Raw genomic sequence first — 5563 nt, 5'->3', positions numbered from 1 at the left:
CAGTAATGCTTTGGCATCTGCATGTAAGCATCCCAAGTAGGCTAAGGCTATATACCACACACAGGCATAAATCATTTTAATTATCTAAGATTAGATTGTTGCACCGTTGGTTGGAAGATGTATGAACATCAACATCAGGCTTAGGCGATAGCTTACTCGGTACATCGGTCATGTTCTTTGCTACTTGTGAGAGCCCTAGGTCTACTATGTGTGGGCGCTGCCTGTGCAATAATGGTTTGTGGGGTCACTTAAAGCTGCAGTTGGCAAGATTTTTGTTGATCATATTCACTGAAACCGACACTATGCTCTGACAGAACAACATACATTTCCTGTTTTATAAATAACATCCCCCCATGAAAAGAGTTAACGCAATCAGTGTGAAAATGAACAGTTACATGTGTCAAAAAATAACACTATGGATACACTATTATGTAGTTAAAATATTAACACAAAGTGTAACATTAATTCTGAACCAGTGATAATTATATCAACTCTGGGGTAGTTTTGAATTTAACACTATTTGAGTTGAAATAACACTGAATAACAATGAATCCATTGCTGGTGGATTCAGATGTAGACCAATTTAGATTTATTTTGTGATTAATTTCCAGTAGTCACTGCTAAATTAGAATAAGATAAGATAGAATAAGATTTCACTTCATTCATTTGGAATAATAACACACAATTTGGAAGTTTTTTTTTTGTCTTTATTAAATGCATTTAATCACCAGTAAATCATTAATCATCAGTAAAATCATTCGGCTTCATGCTAACAGTGCTGAAACTGATGACTAGCCTACGTAACTATTTGAGAGTTCTAATCTGCTAGACTCAGGTCTCTCCTAATTCTTTTATATCCGTGTGGCACATCAGGATCAGGAGAATATCATTCAGGGCGACGCCAGATCTCCTGATCGTAGTGCATTATGTGTAGGTGCCCATCAGTGCTCACTACGAGCTTAATCCCTTCCTGAGCCGCGCTCCCGCTGTTGCTCATCCACACAGGGTATTTTGATGCGTTGTACATGACCAAGTTCCCATCCGGCTCCATCTTGATGCTTTCACCTCCTTGTCCTGTTGTGTTTGTGGACCAAATCGGGGCTGTGCCTGATAAAGTGAAGTTTCCATCTGTCTGTAATGAAATGCCAGAGGTCAGGGATGCCTTATTTCACAGCTACATCAGAAGCTTTCGAGGCTAATTTTAAACACTAGTGCAGTGCCCATTCAAACATGCTATTCCTGTAGAAAACATGTAGCCCAATTACATGCCCGCAGGTAAGCCTGCTTTAAAAATAGGATGATAGGGAAAAACATCATTCCAGCTAAGCATTCAATAATGAATACTGAATATTATATTATGACATAATATAATGTGCAGTGAGCAGAATTTAAACATGGCTAAATGTGAATTTTTTTACAGATCGAAATGGCATAATCCTAACAGCTGTTTTGAGTCAAAGTTATATGTTTAGCCTATGGAATAACTTCATGATAGAGAAGACAAACCATTCTGTGGAATGATGCATCATTATTGGAAATTTGCAACGATCTGACTCAAAAACAGTCTCTGGTAGACCATGTAGCCTAAGTGACATCCCTTCCTGTCTGCCACTCATTACCTGTAACTGGTAATCCTTCAATTCAGGACCATTATTGCTTGTTTCAGTTTGGGACACTGCAGTTGGAATTGTCATCTATTTATTCAAAGTCTAAATACAGTCCAAAGTAGCCTGGACTATTCAAAGTGTCAGTTTATTCCACATCTTTTTTTACGTTGTTTTGAATAGCCACTGCATAGTTTGTTGGAATCATTTTATGCAAGGAAACTGGGGCACCTACACCGTACGCTGGCGACCCGGGTTCAATTCCCGACCCGTGGTCCTTTCCGGATCCCATTCCGACTCTCTCTCCCATTCACTTCCTGTCATTCTCCACTATCCTATCCGCATTAAAGGCATAAAAAGCCCAAAAAAATACATTAAAAGAAACTGCATATGGGGTCTTTATTGTTGAGGTCAGACATGATAATAATCCACACATCTTGCACTTACTTCACATTTTACCCGTGTAGTCTACACTGATTCAGTTCTGCCAAAGCCCCTTATCTATCCTCTTTATAGCCTACAGTCCTCTAGCAAGACACCTGCCAAGTTTGAAATCAATCGGACGAATGGTGGACAGATATCCGAATAACAGTACTCGGTGACTTCGAGAAGCGGATATTTATGTGAAAATTCGCCTTTAATAGATAGATCATCGCAAACTGTACCTCAAATGTTGCTTTGTATAGTTTGTTCACCGATATCAGATATTGTCCTGGTACCAGTTGGCTGCCTGCTGGGAGTGTGTCAGTCCCACTCATCTTCTGGGGAAAACATATCAGAGATCCACAATTCTTTACAAAGGATTGTAACACATTCTGAAAAAACACAAACACTGTGCCACGAAGGGCATGTTTACACTTTTTAAATTTTTTTTTTCCGAATACATAGGCATCACAAGTACTAAACAGAGGCATATTGCTTTTTACACAGTACATATCCCATGTGTATAGCATATGCCTAGTATATGCCATGTTTTAAACAGAATATTGGGTCATTAAACACCTTAAACTGAATATGCTTCCCTGAAGGATGATTGTTATAGGCCTGCACATGCTCAATTTGCACAGAATTAGGATAAAATGAACCAATTGTTTCTCACGCACTTTCCTAATCATAGCGAAACAATGCGCACACCTTTAAAAAGAAGATGAGACAAACTTACGTCTTGACATTTTTAAAAAGATTTGTAAAAAACTTATTGAGGCTGGCTATCGACGTATGCCTGAACAAGTGAAATACAGGTGGAAGACAAGGATGATGTTGTATTTTGCAGCCAAAAGAGGGAATTCCACCAACGAAGATTTATGCCATGATGTTGTACGCTGCGTCGCTGACGTATTTGTTATAATGTCGATTGCTATGTAAACAGGAATATGCTCAAAATGTGACATTCTACTTGTAAACAGGTTAAACGGAATATTGAGATAAACGGAATTTGGGCAATAAACTGATTCAAACCGGTTTATTCCCAGCATGAAAACCTGCTGTACGAAGAGTCTGAGAGTCCATCAGATGCACAAAATACTCACAAGCTGAAGAGTAGACAGGTGATGTCAGACTGGTAGGATGCACTGAGACTGTGTGTGTTGTCAGACTGATGAGGGTCACTGAGGACTGCTAATTTTATAACCAACGCAGAGAGGGGTGGAAGAGAGGAGAATTCTACAGGAAACATGATGCATGCAGAGAGATGTGCTCACAACTCACTCACCCACTCACACAACTCCACACCGAGATAGCAGCAAATTGGACTCCAAGATACAACTTACAATGTTGAGTCAATTCAGTGTGTGGTTTCAACCAAGAACTAAATTCCACCTACCCTGTTATGGATTAAAGAGTGATGATGTGATTTTATCAGTGTGTGTGGTTACTGGTGATACAAACAGCTGCATGTCTTGTGAGCAATGTTAGAGAAGCTTATGTTGGAGAAATGGGGTGTGGGCACGGTTGTTAGTTTCCATCTGTAAGCACGTCCCACACATGACGTTTCAGTGGAGCTGAGCTGGTGTGTTTCACATCAGGTCCAGTGTGTGTGTGTGCTGAGGTGTTCCAAGCCTGTTCCAGCATCACGTTCCCTGTGGTCACATCCGATGAAATCCTCAGAGGGGAGAAGGTGTAGAGACCACATATCAGAAGGGAATGCAGAAGAATGGCTATGAGTTCAATCACATCATCGGATGATGAAGTGACTCATTTTGTCAGACGTGTGGAAGTGTGTGTGTGTGTGTGTAGGAGTGCTGCTGACACAAAAATCTCAAGGGTGCCTTTCCTGGAAACATTGTTGAGAAACCATCAATTGATCTTTTTCAAACTGTACTCCCATTCCCACTCCTCTTAAAGTCAAACTATAGGACCCCCTTTGTAGGAAATATAAACTCAGTGTCATAGCAAAAATATTTGACATTGGAGATAAACTAATCCAGCTATTCCACAAATCAAAATACAGATCTGCTCGATCAAGTTTTGATCAAGTATTGATCGAGCGCCTGTAAACTAATTTTGGATGTGCATATATATACCCTGCGTGCAGCTTGGCTCTTCTTCACTGACATCACCTAACTTGGGGTGGTACAGTTGATGATCACCTACATTTCTCTGATGTATAGCCTCAGTAGTCGTTGAATAAGTACTTAAAATCAGTACTTAAATAAAAGCACAAATAACCAGATAAATATTTACTCTAGTAAAAGTAGAATGTACCACAATCATAACCCTACTTAAGTAAAAGTAAAGAAGTACCTGCTTTTTAATGTACTGTAATTAAAAGTGAAGACCCGTGGCACAGGGTTCATATTGACTTTGCTGGGCCTCTGGAGAACCACATGTTTTTAGTGGTAGTTGATGCTCACAGCAAATGGCCTGAGGTGGTAGTGATGAAGAACACCTCGGCAGAAAGAACCATTGAAGAGCTTTGGTCTATTTTCAGTAGTTTCGGATTACCCCAGCAGCTTGTCAGTGATAATGGCCCACAGCTAATATCAGAAGAGTTCAAGACATTCATGGAAGAAAATGGCATTCAGCACATTAGAACTGCCCCATATCACCCAGCTACAAATGGGCTCGCTGAAAGATTCGTACAGACCCTGAAACAAGCTCTCAAATCGTCACCAAATACACAATCTCTTAACCGGCGCCTCAGTGCTTTCCTGTTGTCCTACAGAAATACTCCTCATGCTACCACAAAGGTATCCCCTGCCTCAGCTCACACCAGCCGTGCTTCATGCCACCCACCTCCGGTGACACTGATGAGTGACATACCCACTGACCGTACTTATCCAGAGAGAGTTAGATTCCCTCCAGACAGACTCTCCTTGTAGTCTAGAGACTAACCCACTACGTTGGGGCAAAATAATCCCCAGGGTTTAGTCTGGGAAATGAGGCAATTTACCCCCCTTTTTCCCTAGTTTAGGTGAAAGTTTGTTTATGTCACCAAATTGTTTATTAAACAAAGGTTAATAGAATGTCATAATTGCAAAAGAGAAAAGATCATACTATAATAAGGGACTGATTTGTTATTTTATTTCTGACGGTACTATGAAGGTAAAGGGGGAGGGAATTGTGGTATATTGGCTTCTTAAGTTTGACTCTCTGTGGATACCGTAGTGCCCTTGTTGTGATTACATGCTTTGTATACAGATTCCTGGTTTCGAGAATACAGTGGCACACACGTTAACTGGTCTCCGTGTCTTCCTTAAAATATACACTAAATGCGTTACAACTACTATACTGAGGATATATACTACATTTGGGACCAGGGCACGGTTTCCCGATAACGATGGATACACGCACTTACAGGGTTTTCTACGATTCATCTTAAAATCGGTTGTTTGTTTTTTCGACTGTTTTCCGAACATGCTCGTAGCGTGAACACGCGTGCACCGCTCTTGAGACACTCCTAAGGGGAGCTGTCCATGATAATAGTTCTGAGATATTCTCTAATTTGATGGTGATGCACT

General features: G+C 40.5%; 1 long non-coding RNA gene across 1 annotated transcript; it reads right to left on the bottom strand.

The window, feature by feature from the left end:
* Positions 1-693: 693 nt before the first annotated feature.
* On the bottom strand, positions 694-3206 carry LOC121678349. The gene is made up of 3 exons (XR_006021217.1): positions 3134-3206; positions 2270-2365; positions 694-1132 (listed from the first exon to the last, which is right to left on the bottom strand). It is a non-coding gene; the product is annotated as an uncharacterized LOC121678349 (long non-coding RNA).
* Between the last annotated feature and the right edge of the window lie 2357 nt (positions 3207-5563).

Source organism: Alosa sapidissima, chromosome 12 (genome assembly GCF_018492685.1).
Source record: "Alosa sapidissima isolate fAloSap1 chromosome 12, fAloSap1.pri, whole genome shotgun sequence".
In the NCBI taxonomy this organism is placed as follows: domain Eukaryota; kingdom Metazoa; phylum Chordata; class Actinopteri; order Clupeiformes; family Clupeidae; genus Alosa; species Alosa sapidissima.
Note: the sequence above shows the minus strand (reverse complement) of the source record. Positions and strands in the feature narration are given on the sequence as shown.